This window comes from Amblyraja radiata, unplaced genomic scaffold (assembly GCF_010909765.2).
Source record: "Amblyraja radiata isolate CabotCenter1 unplaced genomic scaffold, sAmbRad1.1.pri scaffold_695_ctg1, whole genome shotgun sequence".
NCBI lineage: Eukaryota > Metazoa > Chordata > Chondrichthyes > Rajiformes > Rajidae > Amblyraja > Amblyraja radiata.
This window is the reverse complement of record NW_022630712.1, coordinates 35870-59456: the sequence shown is the minus strand read 5'-3', so window position 1 is coordinate 59456 and position 23587 is coordinate 35870. Positions and strand designations below refer to the sequence as shown.

The 23587-nt window shown below is 50.2% G+C and overlaps 1 pseudogene; it reads left to right on the top strand.

The window, feature by feature from the left end:
* Positions 1 to 1002: 1002 nt before the first annotated feature.
* Positions 1003 to 23053, top strand: LOC116970269 (annotated as a pseudogene).
* The last annotated feature ends 534 nt before the right edge of the window (positions 23054 to 23587 follow it).

Here is a 23587-nt window from a genome sequence, read left to right as displayed (position 1 = left end):
CACTTGAGTAACTCAGCGGGTCAGGCAGCATCTGTGGAGAAGATAGACACAAAGTGCTGGAGTAACTCAGCGGGTCAGGCAGCATCTGTGGAGAGAAGGAATGGGTGGCATTTTGGGTCGACACCCTTCTTTGGTTTAGTTTAGTTTAGAGATGCAGCGCGGAAACAACAGGTCTTTCGGCCCATGGAGTCCGCCCCGACCAGCGATCACCCCGTACACTAGCACTATCCCACGCACATTAGGGAAAATTCAGCAATTTTGCTGAGGCCGATTAATCTACAACCCTTAACGTCTTTGAAATGTTGGAGGAATCCGGAGCAGCCGGAGTAAAAACCCACGCAGGGCAAGGAGAGAACGTACAATCTCCGCACAAACAGCACCCGTAGTCAGGATCGGCCCCGGGTCTCTGGCGGTGAGGCAGCAACTGTACCGGTGCGCCAGTGTGCCGTGCAGAATTATATAATGGTTTCCTCTGCCATAAACATACTCAATATGTGCTAGTAATGTCCTGTTTGCCAACTTGTTGACCCTCTGTGTTCCACTCCTGCACGGTTTTGGAGCCGTTACTGTGGACGGAGAGCCGGGGACGTGAGCGGCCATTGAGGGCGTCCAGGGTGCCGGTGAGCCTCCCATCTGCTCGGTGTGCGGGCTGAGCTTCGAGGGGCTGAGCTTCGGTGGAGGACCACATGACGGGGCACAACAAGGAGAAGTGTTATGAGTGTGACGTATGTGGCACGGCCTGCCGGAGCCCGAGCGAGCTGGAGATCCACCGGCGGGTGCACACAGGTGAACACCCATTCAACTGCTCAGAGTGCGGCAAGAGTTTCAAGACGGCGAATGTCCTGGAGACCCACCGGCGGGTTCACGGGCGAAAGGCACTATGGCTGCTCCACATGCGGCAAGAGCTTTACCCAGCTGTCGGGGCTGTGGGAGCACCGGCGGGTGCACAGCAGTGAGCGGCCCTTCACCTGCTCCGACTGCGGCAAGAGCTTCGAGTCGTGCATGGAACTAAAGGTGCACAGGCGGTTGCACATCGGGGAGCGGCCCTTCACCTGCTCCGAATGCGGAAAGAGCTTCAAGTCGTCCACGGATTTAAAGGTGCACAGACAGTTGCACACCGGGGAATGGCCCTACATCTGCAGCGACTGCGGCAAGGGCTTCACCCAGTACAGCGGCCTGCTGGATCACCAGCGCACCCACACCGGCGAGCGCCCCTACACCTGTGCCCAGTGCGGCAAGGGCTTCACCCACTCCAGCACCATGCAGGTGCACCAGCGCACCCACACCGGGGAGCGCCCCTTCATCTGCGCCCAGTGCGGCAAGGGCTTCACTCAGTCTCATCACCTGCAGAAGCACCAGCGCACCCACACTGGCGAGCGCCCCTACACCTGCGCCCAGTGTGGCAAGTGCTTCACCCACTCCAGCACCATGCAAGTGCACCAGCGCACGCACACCGGGGAGCGCCCCTTCATCTGCGCCCAGTGCGGCAAGGTCTTCACTCAGTCTCCTCACCTGCAGAAGCACCAGCTCACCCACACTGGCGAGCGCACCTACACCTGCGCCCAGTGTGGCAAGCGCTTCACCCACTCCAGCACCATGCAAGTGCACCAGCGCACGCACACCGGGGAGCGCCCCTTCATCTGCGCCCAGTGCGGCAAGGGCTTCACTCAGTCTCCTCACCTGCAGAAGCACCAGCTCACCCACACTGGCGAGCGCCCCTACACCTGCGCCCAGTGTGGCAAGAGCTTCACCCACTCCAGCACCATGCAGGTGCACCAGCGCACCCACACCGGGGAGCGCCCCTTCATCTGCGCCCAGTGCGGCAAGGGCTTCACTCAGTCTCCTCACCTGCAGAAGCACCAGCGCACCCACACTGGCGAGCGCCCCTAAACCTGCGCCCAGTGTGGCAAGAGCTTGACCCGTTCCTGCAACCTGCGGTCTCACCAGCGGGTGCATGCAGGTGACCGTCCCGTCCACAGCCCGGTGTGTGGAGAGCACTTTGCCATGCCCTCCCATGCCCTGTCTCACCAGCACGTGCACACCAGTGGCCCGCCCTACGACTGCCCGTACTGTGGTGAATCGTTTGACAGCTCGCGGGGGTTGCGGCCGCACCGGCGGGGCCATGTCGGCGAGCAGCTGCTCCCACTGTGACAAGAGAGCATGGGGGCTGCGGGATCACCAGCGGATACACACCGGAGAGAGACCCTTTGTGTGCGCTGAGTGTGGCAAGAGTTTCAACCGCATGTCCAGCCTGTGGCAGCACCGGCGTACCCACAGCGGTGAGCATCCCTTCCCCTGCCCATCCTGTGGTAAGCCTTGACCACCTGCTGGAGCACCGGCGAGTCCACACCGGCCAACGCCCCTTCACCTGCCCGCTCTGTGGCAAGGCCTTTGCCCACTCCTCCAGCTTGCCGGCACACCGCCACGTGGATAGATAGGCGCTGTTTAGGTAAACACAAAATGCTGGAAGGAATGGGTAACGTTTCTGGTCGAGACCGTCCTCAGTCTCGACCCGAAATGTCACCCAGTCCTTCTCTCCAGAGATGCTGCCTGTCCCACTGAGTTACTCCAGTGTTTTGTGTCCTTTTTGTAAACCAGCATCTGCAGTTCCTTGTTTTTAAACCATTCTGGTAACCATCTCTGCACCTTCCCCAAAGCCTCCATATCAGTCCTGTAATGGAGTGACCAGAACTGTATGCAATACTCCAAATGCTACCTGATCAATGTCCCTTAAAGCTGCACATATACATTCCTCTCTCCTTATCTCACATCCTTTTATCTCCTTATTTTCCCTCGCTTCTGTCACTTACTTCACTCATCTGCCGACCCCTCAGCTGTCAACATAGTGTCAGTTTGAAGAAGGGCCCTGACCCGAAATGTCACCTATCCATGTTCCCCACAGATGCTGCCTGACCCGCTGAGTTACTCCAGCACGTAGTGTTGGGATCACAGAGTGATACGGTGTGGAAACAGGCCCTTCGGCCCAACTGGCCCACACCGACGAACATGTCCCGGCTACACTAGTCCCACCTGCCTGCATTTGGTCCATATCCCTCCAAACTTGGCCCATCTATGTCTGTCTATAATTGTTTCTTAAATGTTGGGACAGTCCCAACCTCAACTACCTCTACCGGCAGCTTGTTCCATGCACCCACCACTCTCTGTTGAAAAGTTACCCCTCAGATTCTTGTTAAATCTTTTCCCCTTCACCTTGAACCCATGTCCTCTGGTCTTTGATTCCCCCACTCAGGGCAAGAGACTCTGTGCATCTAATTAAATTGTGTTCTATGCAAGATTCCAGCATCTGCTGTTTCTTGTGTCTCCCTCACCTGTATCCACCTATCACTTCTGAAGAAGGGTCTCAGCCTGAAACATCACCCATTCCTTCTCTCTACTGATGCTGCCCGTCTCGCTGAGTTACTCCAGCATTTTGTGTCCACCTATCACTTGCCAGGCTTTGTCTAGCCCCCAACTCTCTTTTCTGGCTTCCTCCCCCCACCCTCTCCAATCAGTCTGAAGAAGGGTCCTGACTCAAAACGTCGTCGGTCCATTCCCTCTAAAGCGGTGGAGGAACTCAGTGGGTCAGGCGGTATCTGTAGAGGGAAGGCAATCTAAGGCGACCACTCCCACCTCTTCTTTCCGACTTTCTCCACCCCCCACACCAAGCAGTCTGAAGAAGGGTCCTGACCTAGAATGTTGCCTGTCCATACTCTCCAGAGGTGCAAGTTACTCCAGGAGATTGGGTCTCTTTTTGTAAGCCAGCATCTGCTGTTCCTTGTATCTAGACTAGGCGTGCATTTCACCCTTCACTTGCGCCCAGTCCGTCAAGGCCTGTTGAATCTCCCTGCTGCCAACCATTTTAACTCCCCTTCCCAATCCCACACTGGTCTTTCTGTCCTGGGCCTCCTCCATTGCCAGAGTGAGGTGACACACAAATTAGAGGAACAGCACCTCATAGCTTACAGCCCAAATGACATGAACACAGAATTCTCCAATTTGAGGAGACTCTCCCCTCATCACTATAAAATCCTGGAGTCTGTCCCGACCCCAACTCTTTTTTCCAGCTTCATCCCCCCCCCCGACTCCATGAGTCCATAGAAAGGTCCAGACCCGACACGTCACCTGGCCATTCCCCTCCAAAGTGCCGGTAGAACTCAGCAGGTCAGCCATCCGTGGTGGGGACCGGATGGAGAAGTGTTCCTAATATAAGCCCTCCTTGGCCCTGTCGAGGAGCAGACAAGCAACAGTACCAGCATCTTCTCATTCATACTGTACCTAAGTGAAAATGCAAAAGTGAGCCAAGCTGCACACAGCCGACTGCTCACAGTACCAGCTGGCTGCCACTGGCCCAAACACTTAAAAGCATTTTAAAGTTTTTTTTAAAGAAAGTCTTGACACATTTGTGCCTTGCCTAACAAATAAAGCAAGTTTTTCCTGACCTGACTGTGTTCTTCGGAATTCTTCAGAATTCATGTTGTGTTCTCAATAATGAAAGAAAATGCCAACCTTTTCAGGAAATGATGATGATGGCGGGACTGACGTATGTTGAAAGAATGGGTCGACTGGGTTTGTATTCACTGGAATTCAGAAGGATGAGCGGGTATCTTATAGAATCGTATAAAATTAGTGAGAGATTGGACATGGTAGATGCAGGAAACATGTTCCCCATGTTGGGGCGCTCAGAACTGTTAAGGTCCATTTCTTAAAACAGTCAACTCACAATAAGTTAGTTCAACCAACACAAGCTTTACTAATCATTTAGCCGGCGAAAATGCCAGGGGATACAAAGTCAAGTATGCAACACATACTTAACCCTCCTGGGCCATCACTCTAATAAACAAAGATTGGCCTCCCATCTCCTGATCACCCAGCTCATCTACAGCACAGAATTACAAAGCTTCAGAACCCAAAACCCAAAGAAGTCAAATTAATCTTTACTTAATAAAATACCTTATGTTATAATTTGTATTATATAATAGGATATTATCAGAACCAGGTGCCACCGTTTAAGAATAACGGGTAGGTCGTATAGGACTGAGATGAGGAAAAACCTTTTCACCCAGAGAGTTGTGAATCTGTGGAATTCCCTGCTACAGAAGGCAGTGGAGGCCAATCCACTGGATGTTTTCAAGTTGTATTTGAGTTACCATACAGCCATACTAAGTAAAAAAGGAACAAGATTATCTGAATGGTGGCCGATTGCAATGAGACCTGGGTGTCATGGTACACCAGTCATTGAAAGTACGCATGCAGGTGCAGCAGGCAGTTAAGAAAGTGAATGGTATGTTAGCATTGATAGCAAAAGGATTTGAGTATAGGAGCAGGGAGGTTCTACTGCAGTTGTACAGGGTCTTGGTGAGACCACACCTGGAGTATTGCGTATAGTTTTGGTCTCCTAACCTGGGGAAATACATTCTTGCCATAGAGGGAGTACAGAGAAGGTTCACCAGACTGATTCCTGGGATGTCAGGACTTTCATATGAAGAAAGACTGGATAGACTCGCTTGTACTCGCTAGAATTTAGAAGATTGAGGGGGGACCTTATAGAAAGGTACAAAATTCTTAAGGGGTTGGACAGGCTAGATGCAGGAAGATTGTTCCCGATGTTGGGGAAGTCCAGAACAAGGGGTCACAGTTTAAGAATAAGGGGGACAACAACAGCCAGAGTGCTTGGCAAACATTGGCCGTTTGCTCACTGCATTGCATCAACTAAGGCATTATTTGTGTTTTTTCTTAATTCCTTTGGCATCTAAAAAGTTTCAGAAGTGATAAATTTGGCTGTATTTTTTTTAATCGCCCATGGTTCTCAAGTGGGTTTTTACATACATAAAGAAAACGCATCTGAAGAAAAATTTACAGCCAGATTTATCACTTCTGAGAATTTTTAGATACCAAAGGAATCAAGAAAAAACACAAATAATGCCTTACTTGATGAAATGCAGTGAGCAAACTGTATTACACTCGCTCCCGGGCGAATAAACTGTATTACACTCGCTCCCGGGCGGATAAGGATCGGCCTCCAGCTGTTGACACTCCCGCCCGTCACCCTGTGAATTGTCGCCGGCTATCGACCCCCCCCCCCCCTCTCCCAATTGGCCGGGCCGTCTGTCCGTCTCCCTCCTCCTCCAATGACCAACTCCCCCGCCCATTGGCCCTTCCATCCCTCAGTCTCCCATCCTCCTCCAATGCGCGCGTTCGGGACAACCCTCAGACACTACCCCCCTCCTCATTGGATGACCCGTCCGCCCCTCTCCCGTCTCCATCCAACCAGCAACGACAGGGGGCGGGACAACCTCCAACCCCCTCCTATTGGATGATCCGTCCGCCCATCAGTCAGTCCCCATCCAATCAGAACCTATGGGAGGCGGGATGTCCCTCTAACCCTCCGCCCATTGGCCGGGACCGCCGTCGGTCGCCGCGTCCTCGTCCAATCAGCGCGGATGGAGGCGGGACCTTGAGACAGTTGGTGCCCGGAGCCGCGGCCATCACCGACTCCCCCCCACCCCCCCACACAGCTGTGGACGCTCGCTCGGCCGTCCAACTGTTGACCGTCGCTCATGTCAACACCTCCCCCCCACCCACACTAACCCATCCCGCCTGTCGACCATCGCTCCCGGCTGGCGGCCAGACCACACTGTTGACGTCAATGGAGACTGACTGACTGGACTGCCAGTAGTCAAGATTGGCCCGCCTCTGGCTTCACTCGCATTGACTCAATGGGAGACTGACTGACTGCCAGTAGTCAAGATGGCCGCCGGGATCCCACCAACTGTCGCCGCTCGCGCTCCCTCAGCACCGTTGCCGGCCCGTTATTTCCCGCCGTTTCCAGAAGGTTCTTCACCAACGTCGCTCGCTCGCTAGCGCAGCTTCGGGTCACTGGGAGTTCGATTCTCCACGACCGACCTTCACATTCCCGCTGGAAATGAGTTGAATAAACACAGGTGGGAAGTTTAAATCATCTTGAATGACAACAACGTGTAGTAGACAGACTACAGACAGACAGAGGTTGTTAGTTCATCACTAACTATCCGCAATAGGGAGGTTTCACGGCAGTCGGGTCACTGTTGCCACGCGACGCCAACTGGAGGACACGCCATGTACTGCAGGTTAGCGCTCACCGTGTGTTTTTTCTTGATTCCCTCGGAATCTAAAAAGTTTCAGAAGTGATCAATATGGCTGTAACATTTTAAAATCTGCCCCCCCCCCCTCTCTCTGGCTCTTCCCCCTCTCAGAGACGGATCTCCTCTCCCGCTCCTCACCTCTGAACATTAATAGCCCATTATTATCTGTCATTTGCACTACATCAGTTTATTTATTCATGTGTGTATTTACGTACATAATGGTATATGGACACACTGATCTGTTCTGTATTCATGCCAACTGTGTTCTGTTGAGCTGAAGCAAAGCAAGAATTTCATTGTCCTATCAGTAGCAATGTTACAAAATTTTGTGATTTAAAAAATCAAGTCTGCAACTTATCCCAACAGATAAAGCATAAAAAGAAGTTTAATTTGACAACTAATTCACTTTCATATCTCAAGTATTTAAAAAGTTATGGCCATTTTCATACTCGGAAATTAGCATCTTGTTCCCTATTGATTTTCTATGGACATAACAAAAAAGCTGTGATCGTGGATAGTCAAAAGCCCATAACCTTAAAAAATAAGAGAACTGAATGAAATTTTCAGTTATCATAGATTGAAGCATTCTGAAACAAATATAAAATAATCTTACTTGGATGACCTGAAATTAAAGCATATAATTAGTTAGTTACCTAATTGTAGCTAATTTCAGACTTCAATTACTAGATCTAAACATCTATCAATTTCTTAATAAAAGATTAACATTTTTAAATAACCTAGGTGTCCAAATAATATTCACAAATAATTCACAATAAAACATGAATTTTAAATCTCATTTACATTAATTTATAGGCCAAATGGAAGGAATTTAGTGTTCAATTGCTGTAAATTAAAGTCCATTTAAATCAGCTTTCCAGTGGGATCCTGTGAACGCGCTGGTTTAGAACGTTCACATTGCGGTAGATTTGTGCCTCAAATGCCCAGAAAAATACTGCGGGATATAATGGGCCCAAAATTAGCTGCTCGCAACATTAAACTTTGTATAAAGGGATCTTAAGAAGCCCTTTTTAATGTAAATATATACAGCCTACCTCCTGTTGTCTGCTGTATGAGATCCGGCCGGTTGCCGGCAGTCGGGGGTTTAGAGGTTAATTTTTAAACTACTATAACAATTAGCTAAAGCTCTTAAAACTAATAATAGCTCAAGCGATGGAATCTGCCAGCGAATTTTCGTTAATAATTAACTAGGCTGAACATCCTCGATTTGAACAGCCTAGAGAAAATCGCGTTTTAAACCCGCCCCCCTCTAAACGGCGCCAAAATCGCGCACACGGGCTGGGGCAGATTTTCAGCGACGCTTCAGGTACGCATTGCAACATACCTAGATACTATCAGGGACACAGGACAATAAACTCTCTTGAATCTCTTCCCCTCTCCCTCCTGTCTCTCCTCCTCTCCCCCCTCTCCTCCTCTCCCCCCTCTCCTCTCTCCATCCCCACACTCTCTATCTCTCTCACTCGCTGTCTCTCTCTCGCCCTCTCCCCCTATCGTCCTCTCTCGTTCTCTCTCTCTCTCCATCCTCTTTCCCTCTCTCTCTATCCCCTTCTCTCTCTCCATCTCCCTCCCCACCCTCTCTCTCTCCATCTCTCCCTCCAAACCCTCTCTCTCTCTCTATCCCCTTCTCTCTCTCCATCTCTCCCTCTCTTTATCCCCTTCTCTCTCCATCTCCCTCCCCACCTCTCTCTCTATCCCATTCTCTCTCTCCATCTCTCCCTCTCCCCCTCTCTCTCTATCCCCTTCTCTCTCTCCATCTCTCCCTCCCCACCCTCTCTCTCTAGCCCCTTCTCTTTCTCCATCTCTCCCTCCCCATCTCTCTATCCCCTTCTCTCTCCCTCCCCACCCTCTCTCTCTCTCCCTCCCCACCCCTCTCTCTCCATCCATCTCTCCCTCCCCACCCTCTCTCTCTCTTCATCCCCACCCGTTCCCTCGTTATCACCTCTCTCTCTATCTCTCCCTCCCCGCCCCTCTCTCTCTCTCCCCTCTCTCTCCATCTCCCTCCCCACCCTCTCTCTCTCCTCTCTCTCTCTCCATCTCCCTCCCCACCCTCTTTCTCTCCATCTCTCCCTCCCTACCCTCTCTCTATCCCATTATCTCTCTCCATCTCTCCTTCACCCCCACCCTTCCTCTCTCTCTCTCTTTATCCCCTCCCTTTCCCTCTCTCTATCCCCTTCTCCATCTATCCCTCCCCACCCTTTCTCTCTCTCTATCCCCTTCTCTCTCCATCTCTCCCTCCCTTTCCCTCTCTCTATCTATCTCTTTCGCTCTCCATCTCTCCCTCCCCACCCTCTTCCCCTACTCTCTCTCCATCTCTCGCTCCCCACCGTATCTCTCGTTACCCCCTTCTCTCTCCCTCCCCACCCTCTCTCCCTCCCCACCCTCTCTCTCTCCCCACCTGCTCTCTATCTCTCTCTGCGGGGCAACGGGGCCGGCGACGTCATTTCCGGGCGGATGCCCCTCTCTCCCCCTCCCTCTATAATCTTTCAGCGGGGCGGCCTCAGCCCGGAAATGACGCCTCTGCCGCGGCCCCAAGATGGAGCCGACCCGCACTGGACGGTGAGAGATAGGAGGGCGTGAGAAAGAGAGAGGGAGGGAGCGACAGAGGGAGGGAGAGGTAGAGAGTGGGAGAATGACTGATTCCTGGGATGTCAGGACTTTCATATGAAGAAAGACTGGATAGACTCGCTTGTACTCGCTAGAATTTAGAAGATTGAGGGGGGACCTTATAGAAAGGTACAAAATTCTTAAGGGGTTGGACAGGCTAGATGCAGGAAGATTGTTCCCGATGTTGGGGAAGTCCAGAACAAGGGGTCACAGTTTAAGAATAAGGGGGACAACAACAGCCAGAGTGCTTGGCGAACATTGGCCGTTTGCTCACTGCATTGCATCAACTAAGGCATTATTTGTGTTTTTTCTTAATTCCTTTGGCATCTAAAAAGTTTCAGAAGTGATAAATTTGGCTGTATTTTTTTAAATCGCCCATGGTTCTCAAGTGGGTTTTTACATACATAAAGAAAACGCATCTGAAGAAAAATTTACAGCCAGATTTATCACTTCTGAGAATTTTTAGATACCAAAGGAATCAAGAAAAAACACAAATAATGCCTTACTTGATGAAATGCAGTGAGCAAACTGTATTACACTCGCTCCCGGGCGAATAAACTGTATTACACTCGCTCCCGGGCGGATAAGGCTCGGCCTCCAGCTGTTGACACTCCCGCCCGTCACCCTCTCAATTGGCGACGGCTATCGACCCCCCCCCCCCTCTCCCAATTGGCCGGGCCGTCTGTCCGTCTCCCTCCTCCTCCAATGAGCAACGACAGGTGGCGGGACAACGACCAACTCCGCCGCCCATTGGCCCTTCCATCCCTCAGTCTCCCATCCTCCTCCAATGCGCGCGTTCGGGACAACCCTCAGACCCTACCCCCCTCCTCATTGGATGATTCGTCCGCCCCTCTCCCGGCTCGATCCAACCAGCAACAAGAGGGGGCGGGACAATCTCCAACCCCTGCCTATTGGATTACCCGTCCGCCCATCACTCAGTCCACATCCAATCAGAACCTATTGGAGGCGGGATGTCCCTCTAACCCTGCGCCCATTCGCCGGGACCGCTGTCGGTCGCCGCGCCCTCGTCCAATCAGCGCGGATGGGGGGCGGGACCTTGAGACAGTTGGTGCCCGGTGCCGCGGCCATCACCGACTCCCCCCCCCCCACACAGCTGTGGACGCTCGCTCGGCCGTCCAGCTGTTGACCGTCGCTCATTCACCCGCCCCCCCCCACCCACACTAACCCACCCCGACTGTCGACCATCGCTCCCGGGCGGGCGGCCAGACCACACTGTTGACGTCAACGGGAGACTGACTGACTGCCAGTAGTCAAGATGGCCGCCTATGGCTTCACTCGCATTGACGTCAACGGGAGACTGACTGACTGACTGCCAGTAGTCAAGATGGCCGCCGGGATCCCACCAACTGTCGCCGCTCGCGCTCCCTCAGCCGTTGCCGCCCGTTATTTCCCGCCGTTTCCAGAAGATTGTTCACCAACGGTCGCTCGCTCGCGCGCTCGGTCACTGGGAGTTCGCTTCTCCACGACCGACCTTCACATTCCCGCTGGAAATGAGTTGAATAAACACAGGTGGGAAGTTTAAATCATCTTGAATGACAACAACAACGTGTAGTAGACAGACAGACAGACAGACAGCGGTTGTTAGTTCATCACTAACTAACCGCAATAGGGAGGTTTCACGGCAGTCGGGTCACTGTTGCCACGCGACGCCAACTGGAGGACACGCCATGTACTGCAGGTGAGCGCTCACCGTGTGTTTTTTCTTGATTCCCTCGGAATCTAAAAAGTTTCAGAAGTGATAAATATGGCTGTAACATTTTAAAATCTCCCCCCCCCCCCCCTCTCCCCACCTCCCTCTCTGGCTCTTCCCCCTCTCAGAGACATGGATCTCCTCTCCCCCCCTCCCTCTCCTCACCTCTGAACATTAATAGCCCATTAACGAGCTAGCTCAGTGCTGGAGGGGAGAGTAGACTCTGGGATGGATGTACTTGAGAGGCGTATGAGGCACAAGGTGCAGGTCATCCTGAAAACCCCGGGCATCCCCTCCATTTAATTCTGGAGAGTCAAAAGAGCACTCGGAACAACAACCGGCTCCTCTCCCTGCCCTGTAGAACGGAACGGTTCAGGAGATCCTTCACCCCTGCAGCCATTAGATTTTATAATTCGGACCGCTAGGCTGTAGGGGGATGAATTTTGCAATTTTTAATTTTTAACTGTTAATTATTGGTCTTTTTAAGTATTTATTGCACTCAGGTAGTGTCCACATTGTATTCTATGTATTTTCTGTCTGCGTTCGTTTTGAATCTGTGGGTTTGTTGGTTGGGGGGCTTCTGGACATCTGAATTTCCCTGAGGGGATCAATAAAGTATTTATTATTATTATTATTATTATTATTATTATTATTATTATTATTATCTGTTATTTGCACTTTATCAGTTTATTTATTCATGTGTGTATTTACGTATATAATGGTATATGGACACACTGACCTGTTCTGTATTCATGCCTACTATGTTCTGTTGTGCTGAAGCAAAGCAAGAATTTCATTGTCCTGTCAGGGACACATGACAATAAACTCTCTTGAATCTCTCTCCCTCCCCACACTCTCTATCTCTCACTCGCTGTCTCTCCATCTCCCCCTATCGTTCTCTCTCTCTCCCCACACTCCCTCTCTCTCTCTCTCTCTTGTTTTCTCTCTCTCTCTCTCCCCACCCTCTTTCCCTCTCTCTCTATCCCCCTCACTCTCCATCTCTCCCTCCCCACCCTCTCTCTATCCACTTCCCTCTCTCCATCTCTCCCTCCCCACCCTCTCTCTCTCTCTAACACCTTCTCTCTCTCCATCTCGCTCCCCACCCTCTCTCTCTCTTTCCCCTTCTCTCTCTCCATCTCTCCCTCCCCACCCTATCTCTCTATCCCCTTATCTCTCTCCATCTCTCCATCCCCACCGTCGCTCTCTCTCTCTCTCTCTCTCTCTAACACCTTCTCTCTCTCCATCTCGCTCCCCATCCTCTCTCTCTCTATCCCCTTATCTCTCTCCATCACTCCCTCCCCGCCCTCTCTCTCTCTCTCTCTCTCTCTCTCTCTCTCTCTCTCTCTCTCTCTCTCTCTATCCCCTTCTCTCTCCATCTCTCTCTCGCCACCCTTCTCCTCTCTCTCTCTCCCCTTTCTCTCCATCTCTCCCTCCCTACCCTCTCTCTCTCTCTCTATCCCCTTCTCTCTCTCTCCATCTCTCCCTCCCCACCCTAACCCTCCCTCTCTCACCCCCCACCCTTCCTCTCTCTCTCTTTATCCCCTCTCCATCTCGCCCTCCCCTCTTTCCCTCTCTCTCCCTCTCTCTCCATCTCTCTCCCCCCCCCCTCTCTCTCTCTCTTCTCTATCCCCTCTCACCATCTCTCCCTCCTCCTTTCCTCTCTCCTTCTCTCTCCTCCATCTCCTCTCCCCTCTCCCCATCCCCTCGCTCTCTCCATCTCTCCCTCCCCACCCTCTTCCCCTATCCCCTTCGCTCTGTCCATCTCTCCCTCCCCACCCTCTCCCTCGTCCATCCCCTTCTCTCTCTCCATCTCTCCCTCCCACCCTCTCTCTCTCTAACCCCTTCTCTCCCTCCCCACCCCTCTCTCTCGTTATCCCCTTCTCTCTCTCCATCTCTCCCTCCCCACCCTCTCTCTTTATCCCCTTCTCTCTCTCCATCTCTCCCTCCCCACCCTCTCTCTCTATCCCCTTCTCTCTATCCCTCCCCACCCTCTCTCGTTATCTCCCTCTCTCTCTCTTTCTCTCCCGCTCTCTATCTCTCTCTGTGGGGCAACGGGGCCGGCGACGTAATTTCCGGGCTGATGCCCCTCTCTCCCCCCTCCCCCCTCCCTCTATAATCTTTCAGCGGGGCGGCCTCAGCCCGGAAATGACGCCTCTGCCGCGGCCCCAAGATGGAGCCGATCCGCACTGGACGGTGAGAGAGAGGGAGTGAGAAACAGAGAGAGAGGGGGAGAGAGAGCGAGGGAGAGAGAGAGAGAGAGGTGTTGCAGTTTAGGAAGTCAAACCAGGGAGTGATCTTCGCTGTGAATGGCAGGGGCGCTGGGGGAATAGACAATAGGTGCAGGAGTAGACCATTCGGCCCTTTGAGCCAGCACCGCCATTCAATGTGATAGAATCATGGCTGATCATCCAACTCAGGATCCTGTACCTGCCTTCTCCCCATATCCCCTGATCCATTTCAACACAAGGGCCACATCTAACTCCCTCTTAAATATAGCCAATGAACTGTGGCCTCAACTACCTTCTGTGGCAGAGAATTCCACACATTCACCACTCTCTGTGTGAAAAAATGTTTTTCTCATCTCGGTCCTAAACCATTTCCCCCTTATCCTTAACTGTGTGTGGCCCCATGTTCTGTATTTCCCCAACATCGGGAACAATCTTCCTGCATCTAGCCTGTCCAACCCCTTATGAATTGTGCAAATTTCTATAAGGTCCCCCCAATCTTCTAAATTCTAGCGAGTACAAGCCAAGTCTACCCAGTCTTTCTTCATATGAAAGTCCTGACATCCCAGGAATCAGTCTGGTGAACCTTCTCTGTACTCTTATATGCTTTAATTTCAGGTCATCCAAGTAAGATTGATTCATATTTGTTTCAGAATGCTTCAATCTATAATAACTGAAAATGTCCATCAGTTCTCTTAATATTTCAGAAAGTTATGGGCTTTTGACTGTCCTCAATCACAGCTTTTGTATTAAGTCAATGGAAAAGCAATAGAAACATAGAACATAGAAATTAGGTGCAGGAGTAGGCCATTCGGCCCTTCGAGCCTGCACCGCCATTCAATATGATCATGGCTGATCATCCAACTCAGTATCCCGTACCTGCCTTCTCTCCATACCCTCTGATCCCCTTAGCCACAAGGGCCACATCTAACTCCCTTTTAAATATAGCCAATGAACTGGCCTCGACTACCCTCTGTGGCAGAGAGTTCCAGAGATTCACCACTCTCTGTGTGAAAAAAGTTCTTCTCATCTCGGTTTTAAAGGATTTCCCCCTTATCATTAAGCTGTGACCCCTTGTCCTGGACTTCCCCAACATCGGGAGCAATCTTCCTGCATCTAGCCTGTCCAACCCCTTAAGAATTTTGTAAGTTTCTATAAGATCCCCTCTCAATCTCCTAAATTCTAGAGAGTATAAACCAAGTCTATCCAGTCTTTCTTCATAAGACAGTCCTGACATCCCAGGAATCAGTCTGGTGAACCTTCTCTGCACTCCCTCTCTGGCAATAATGTCCTTCCTCAGATTTGGAGACCAAAACTGTACGCAATACTCGAGGTGTGGTCTCACCAAGACCCTGTACAACTGCAGTAGAACCTCCCTGCTCCTATACTCAAATCCTTTTGCTATGAAAGCTAACATACCATTCGCTTTCTTCACTGCCTGCTGCACCTGCATGCCCACTTTCAATGACTGGTGTACCATGACACCCAGGTCTCGCTGCATCTCCCCTTTTCCTAGTCGGCCACCATTTAGATAATAGGGAACAAAATGCTATGAAAATGGCCATAACCTTTTTAATATGAAAGTGAATTAGGTGTCAAATTAAACTTCTTTTTATGCTTTATCTGATGGGATAAATTGCAGACTTGATTTTTTAAATCTCAAAATTTTGTAACATTGCTATTCAATCTATAATAACTGAAAGTTTCTTTCAGTTCTCTTAATTTTTAAGAAAGTTATGGGCTTGATCACAGCTTTTGTGTTAAGTCAATGGAAAAGCAATAGGGAACAAGATGCTATGCAAATGGCCATAACCTTTTTAATAGGGGGGTTGCATGTAAGGTCACTGGGTCACAGGGTTTGACGCACGGAGCTGCTCAATCCATCTGGAGGACATCCGTAACTTCCAGAATATGTTATTAATGCAAGAAACGCGTACTTTCCTACTTGTTAAAAAACGTCAAAATGGTGAATGTTTGCGTTGAAAAAAATTGTGGAAGTCAGGGTAAGTGTGAGAGACATGTACCCAACTTCAGAATTCCAAAAGTGAAGCGAAATGAAGGTAAAGAAAAGCGAGAACTGAAGGGATTACAGCAGCTAAAGTACTTGGTAAACATTGAAAATATTGGGAATTATTGCGTTTGCTCACTGCATTTCATCAAGTAAGGCATTATTTGTGTTTTTTCTTGATTCCTTTGGTATCTAAAAAGTCTCAGAAGTGATAAATCTGGCTGTAAATTTTTCTTCAGATGCGTTTTCATTTTGTACGTAAAAACCCACTTGGGAGCCATGGGCGATTTAAAAAAATTACAGCCAGATTTATCACTTCTGAAACTTTTTAGATGACAAAGGAATCAAGAAAAAACACAAATAATGCCTTTGTTGATGAAATGCAGTGAGCAAACAGCCAATGTTCGCCAAGCACTATGTCTGTTGTTGTCCCTTCAGCTCTCTTTTCTATTCACCGTCATTTTCCTCACTTTTGGAATTCTGAAGTTGGCTAAATGTCTCACACGCTTATCCCAATTTCCATAATTATTTACAGCGCAAAAATGGACAATTTCAGCGGTGGGGTTTTAACGGGCCCGCTACGCTGGAAACAATGGTAAGTGCCTACCTGCAGTTCATCGCGTGTAATCCATTTGGAGTAGCCTTGCAACAGTACGAGTCATGGGTCGTGACCCGACTGCCGTGAAACCTCCCTACAGATTGAAGCATTCTGAAATAAATATGAAACAATCTTACTTGGATGACCTGAAATTAAAGCATATAATTAGTTAGTTACCCAACTGTAGCTAATTACAAAATTCAATTACTAGATCTAAACATCTATCCATTTAAGAAAAGATTTAACATTTTAAAATCTTTCCCCATCACTCTCCCCACTTTCTCCACCCTATCGTTCTCTCTCTTTCTCCTCCTCTCTTTCTCTCTCTTTCTCCCCCTCTCTTTCTCTCTCCCTCCCTCCATCTCTTTCTCCCCTCCTTCTCTCCCTCTCCATCTCTCCCTCCCTCTCTCCCTCCATCTTTCTCTCTCTCCCTCCATCTTTCTCTCTCTCCCTCCATCTTTCTCTCTCTCCCTCCATCTTTCTCTCTCTCCCTCCATCTCTCTCTCTCCCTCTCTCCCTCTCTCTCTCTCTCTCTCTCTCTCTCTCTCTCTCTCTCTCTCCCTCTCTCCCTCCATCTCTCTCTTTCTCACTCCCTCTCTCTCACCGTCCAGTGCGGGTTGGCTCCATCTTGGGGCCGTGGCAGATGCGTCATTTCCGGGCTGAGGCCGTCCTGCCCATTGCCCCACAGGGTGCGCCGCGGCCTCTGCCTGGAGATGGAGCTGACCCGCACTGGACGGTGAGAGAGAGGGAGTGAGAGAGAGATGGAGGCAGAGAGAGAAGGAGAGAGGGAGAGAAAGAGAGAGAGAGAGAGGGGGGGAGAGGGGGAGATAGAGAGAGAGAGGGAGAAAGACTGATGTTGAGGGAGGGGAGGTTCTACTGCATAAGATTTGAGTATAGGAGTAAGGAGGTTCTACTGCAGTTGTACAGTAGCAATGTTACAACATTTTGAGATTTAAAAAATCAAGTCTGCAATTTATCCCATCAGATAAAGCATAAAAAGTTTAATTTGACACCTAATTCACTTTCATATCTCATGTATTAAAAAAGTTATGGCCATTTTCATACTCGGAAATTAGCATCTTGTTCCCTATTGCTTTTCTATGGACATAACAAAAAAGCTGTGATCGTGGACAGTCAAAAGCCCATAACTTTCTTAAAAATTAAGAGAACAGAATGAAATTTACAGTTATCATAGATTGAAGCATTCTGAAACAAATATAAAATAATCTTACTTGGATGACCTGAAATTAAAGCATATAATTAGTTAGTTATCCAATGGTAGCTAATTCCAAACTTCAATTACTAGATCTAAACATCTATCAATTTCTTAAGAAAAGATTAACATTTGTAAACAGCCTAAGTGTCCAAATAATATTCACAAAGAATTCACAATAAAACATGATTTTTAAATCTCATTTACATTAATTTATAGGCCAAATGGAAGGAATTTAGTGTTCAATTGCTGTAAATTAATGGCATTTAAATCAGCTTGTGAGTGGGTTCCTGTGGAACGCGCTGGTTTAGAATGTTCACATTGCGGTAGATTTGTACCCCAAATGCCCAGAAAAATATTGCGGGATATAATGCCCCCCCCCCCCAATTAGCTACTCGCAACATAAAAGTTTGTATAAAGGGATCTTAATAAGTCCTTTTTAATGTAAAAATAAACAGCCTACCTTCCGTTGTCCCCTGTATGAGATCCGGCCCATTGTCGGCGGTCGCCGGTTTAGAGGTTAATTTTTAACCTACTATAACAAGTAAATAAACCCCTTAAAAGTAAAAATAGCTCAAGCGACGGAATCTTCCAGCGATTTTTCGTAAATAATTAACTAGGCTGAACAACCTCGATTTGAACAGCCTAGGGAAAATCGCGTTTTAAACCCGCCCCCCTCTAAATGGCACCAAAATCGCGCACACGGGCTGGGACAGATTTTCAGCGACGCTTCAGATACGTTTTACAATATACCTATGTACTTGGTGAGTTCACACCTGGAGTATTGCGTACAGTTTTGGTCTCCTAATCTGAGGAAAGACGTACTTGCCATAGAGGGAGTGCAGAGAAGGTTCACCAGACTGATTCCTGGGATGTCAGGACTTTCATATGAAGGAAGACTGGATAGACTCGGCTTGTACTCGCTAGAATTTAGAAGATTACCTTATAACCATATAACAATTACAGCACGGAAACAGGCCATCTCCGCCCTACAAGTCCGTGCCAAACAATTATTTTCCCCTAGTCCCATCTGCCTGCACGCAGACCATATTCCTCCATTCCTTTCTCATCCACATACCTATCTAATTTATTTTTAAATGATAACATCAAACCTGCCTCCACCACTTCCACTGGAAGCTCATTCCACACAGCTAACACTCTCTGAGTATAGAAGTTCCCCCTCAGGTTACCCCTAAACTTCTGTCCCTTAATTCTCAATTCATGTCCTCTTGTATGAAACTTCCCTACTCTCAATGGGAAAAGCTTGTCCACGTCAACTCTGTCTATCCCTCTCATCATTTTAAAGACCTCTATCAAGTCCCCTCTTAACCTTCTGCGCTCCAGAGAATAAAAACCTAACTTATTCAACCTTTCTCTGTAACTTAGTTGCTGAAACCCAGGCAACATTTAGGTAAATCTCCTCTGTACTCTCTCTATATTGTTGACATCCTTCCTATAATTGGGCGACCAAGATTGAGGGGAGTCTTATAGAAACGGACAAAATTCTTAAGGGGTTGGACAGGCTAGATGCAGGAAGATTGTTCCCAATGTTGAGGAGGTCTAGAGCAAGGGATCACAGTTTAAGGATAGGGGGGAAATCTTTTAGGACCGAGATGAGAAAATCATTTTTTTACACAGAGAATGGTGAATCTGTGGAATTCTCTGCCACAGAAGATAGTTGAGGCCACAGTTCATTGGGTATATTTAAAAGGGAGTTAGATGTGGCCCTTGTGGCTAAAGGGATCAGCGGGTATGGAGAGAAGGCAGGTACAGGATACTGAGTTGGATGATCAGCCATGATCATATTGAATGGCGGTGCAGGCTCGAAGGGTTGAATGGCCTACTCCTACGCCTATTTTCTAATTTTCTATGAAAGAGAGAGAGAGAGATAGAGGGAGAGAGAGAAAGAGAGGGGGAGCAAGAGAGAGAATGATAGGGGGAGAGTGAGGGAGAGAGATTTAAAAATGTTAATATTTTCTTAAGAAATGGATAGATGTTTAGATCTAGTAATTGAATTTTGTAATTAGCTACAGTTAGGTAACTAACTAATTATATACTTTAATTTCAGGTCATCCAAGTAAGATTGTTTCATATTTGTTTCAGAATGTTTCAATCTATAATAACTGAAAATTTCATTCCGTTCACTTAATGTTTAATAAAGTTATGGACTTTTGACTGTCCTCGATCACAGCTTTTGTGTTAAGTCAATGGAAAAGCAACAGGGAACAAGATGCTAATTTCCGAGTATGAAAATGGCCATAACTTTTTTAATATGAAAGTGAATTAGGTGTCAAATTAAACTTATTTATATGCTTTATCTGTTGGGATAAATGGCAGACTTGATTTTTAAAATTTTGTAACATTGCTACATAATACCATCAGTTTTAATTTATTATTTGAGAGGGAGGCGCTTGGCTTTTCCACTTGTGAGGCCCCTCCCAATCCCCAATGTTTATTAAATAATTATAGGCCGAATGGGAAATATTTCTTAAAAAATTGTTCCTTATTGACAATTATATTGCAAAATCTGAATCAAACCTGCTTCCAAAAACCGTTTTCAAAGCAAGCATGCTTTTTCCTATCCAGATCCATGGGAGTCCAGAACCAGGGCCCCCAGTTTAGGAATAAGGGGTAAGCCATTTAGGACTGAGATGGGGGAAAACCTTTTTCACCCTGTGAGTTGTGAATCTGTGGAATTGTCTGCCACAGAAGGCAGTAGAGGCCAATTCACTGGATGTTTTCAAGAGAGTTAGATTTAGCTCTTAGGTCTGACGGAAACAAGGGATATGGGGGGAAAGCTGCTGGACGAGGTAGTTGAGGCTGGGACTATCCCAATGTTTAAGAAACAGTTAAACAGGGGTGCATGGATCGGACAAGTTTGGAGGGATATGGGCCAAATGCAGGCAGGTGGGACTAATGTGGCTGGTACATGTTGGTTGGTGTGGTCACGTTGGGTCGAAGGGCCTGTTTCCACACTGTATCACTCTGTGACTCTAACACCAATTGCTACAGTAACTCGGTGGATCAGATCTGTGGAGAACATGGATAGGTGACGTTTCGGGTCGGGACCCTTCTTCAGACTGACAACATGTTAACAGATGAGGGGGTGATTGGCAGATGAGTAGAGCATTTGGAGTATTGCATACAGTTCTGGTCACTCCATTACAGGACTGATGTGGAGGCTTTGGGGAAGGTGCAGAGATGGTTTAAAAACAAGGAACTGCTGACATTGGTTTACGAAAAGGACACAAATGCTGGAGTAACTCAGCGGAACAGGCAGCATCTCTGGAGAGAAGGAATGGGTGAAGTTTCGAGTCGAGACTGAAGAAGGGTGTGCCAGCAGGCCGGAGGGGTGTGCAAGGAACATGCCACAGTGTGGGCAGGTGAAGGGGCACTGGCTGGTGTGGACTCACCAGTGCTCCAGCAGGTGGTCAAGGTGGGTGAAGCCACAGGCTGGACATGCGGGTGAAACGCTTGCCACACTCAGTGCACACAAAGGGTCTGCGGTGTATATCAGCTGGTGCTCTCGCAGCCCCCATGCGCTCTCGCCGCAGTGGGAGCAGCCGCTCACCCGTGTGGGCCAGCATGTTGGAGCAACTCATCCCCTCCCCATCCTTCCGCCACCCCCACTCCACTCCACTTGACCCCCACCCTCCCCACACCCACTTTCCCTCTCGTCAGGCACACGTTAGTAATGTTCTGTTTGCCAACTTGTTCCCCTCCTGTAGGGTTTAGGAGCCATTGCTGTGGACAGAGAGACGGGGACGTGAGCGGCCATTGAGGGTGAGCCCCCCATCTGCTCGGTGTGCGGGCTGCGCTTCGAGGGGCTGAGCTTCGATAGAGGACCACATGGCGGGGCACAACAAGGAGAAGCGTTATGAGTGCGACGTGTGTGGCAAGGCCTGGCAGTACCCGTGCGAGCTGGAGATCCACCGGCGGGTGCACACGGGGGAACATCCCTTTGACTGCTCGGACTGCGGCAAGAGCTTCAAGACGGCGAATGTCCTGGAGACCCACCGGCTGTTGCACACGGGCGAGAAGTCCTATGACTCCTCCACCTACGGCAAGAGCTTTACCCGGGTGTCGGGGCTGCGGGTGCACCGGCGGGTGCACAGCAGTGAGCTGTCCTTCACCTGCTCCGACAGTGGCAAAGGCTTCAAGTCGTCCACGAACCTGAAGGTGCACAGACGCCTGACCACCGGGGAGCGGCCCTACACCTGCACCCAATGCGGCAAGGGCTTCACCAGACCCTGCATCCTGCTGAAGCACCAGCGTATCCACACCGGCGAGCGCCCCTACACCTGCGCCCAGTGCAGCAAGGGCTTCACCAACTCTAGTCACCTGCTGGAGCACCAGCGCACCCACACCGGCGAGCGCCCCTACACCTGCGCCCAATGCGGCAACGGCTTCAGCCAATACAGCTATCTGCAGACGCACCAACGCACCCACACCGGCGAGCGCCCCTACATCTGCGCCCAGTGCAGCAAGGGCTTCACCCAGTCTGGTCACCTGCTGGAGCATCAGCGCATGCACACCGGCGAGCGCCCCTACACCTGCACCCAATGCGGCAAGGGCTTCACCCAGTCTAGTCACCTGCTGGTGCACGAACGCACCCACACCGGCGAGCGCCCCTACACCTGCGCCCAGTGCGGCAAGGGCTTCACCAGACCCTGCATCCTGCTGAAGCACCAGCGCATCCACACCGGCGAGCGCCCCTACACCTGCGCCCAGTGCAGCAAGGGCTTCACCAACTCTAGTCACCTGCTGGAGCACCAGCGCACCCACACCGGCGAGCGCCCCTACACCTGCACCCAGTGCGGCAAGGGCTTCACCCAGTCTAGTCACCTGCAGAAGCACAAGCGCACCCACACCGGCGAGCGCCCCTACACCTGCGGCCAGTGCAGCAAGGGCTTCACCAACTCTAGTCACCTGCTGGAGCACCAGCGCACCCACACCGGCGAGCGCCCCTACACCTGCACCCAGTGCGGCAAGGGCTTCACCCAGTCTAGTCACCTGCAGAAGCACAAGCGCACCCACACCGGCGAGCGCCCCTACAGCTGCGCCCAGAGCGGCAAGGGCATCATCAGCTCCAGCAGCCTGCTGATGCACAAGCGCGTGCACACCCGAGTGCGCCCCTACACCTGCGCCCAGTGCGGCAAGAGCTTCACCCGTTCCTCCAACCTGCTGTCCCACGAGCGGATTCACGCCGACGACCATCCCGTCCCCAGCCTGGTGTGTGGAGAACACTTTGCCACAGCCTCCCACGCCCTGTCTCACCAGCACGTGCACACCAGTGGCCAGCCCTACGACTGCCCGTACTGTGGTGAGTCGTTTGACAGCTCGCGGGGGTTGCGGCAGCACCGGCGGGCCCACGTCGGCGAGCAGCTGGTCCCACTGTGACAAGAGAGCATGAGGGCGGCGGGAGCACCAACGGATACACACCAGAGAGAGACCCTTTGTGTGCGCTGAGTGTGGCTAGGGTTTCACCCGCATGTTCAGTCTGTGACAACACCGGAGTACCCACAGCGGTGAGCGTCCCTTCCCCTGCCCGTCCTGTGATAGGGGCTTCACTTGCCTTGCCACCTGCTGGAGCACCGGCGAGTCCACACCGGCCAGCGCCCCTTCACCTGCCCGCTCTGTGGCAAGGCCTTTGCCCGCTCCTCCAGCCTCCTGGCACACCGCCACGTGGATAGATAGGCGCTGTTTAGGTAAACACAAAATGCTGGAAGGAATGGGTAACGTTTCTGGTCGAGACCATCCTCAGTCTCGACCCGAAATGTCACCCATTTCTTCTGTCCAGAGATGCTGCCTGTCCCGCTGAGTTACTCCAGCATTTTGTGTCCTTTTTTGTAAATCAGCATCTGCAGTTCCTTGTTTTTAAACCATTCTGGTTAACCATCTCTGCACCTTCTCCCAAAGCCTCCACATCAGTCCTGTAATGGAGTGACCAGAACTGTATGCAATACTCCAAATGCTACCCGACCAATGTCCCTTAAAGCTGGTCATATATATTCCTCTCTCCTTATCTCACATCCTTTAATCTCCTTATTTTCCCTCGCCTCTGTCACTTACTTCACTCATCTGCCGAT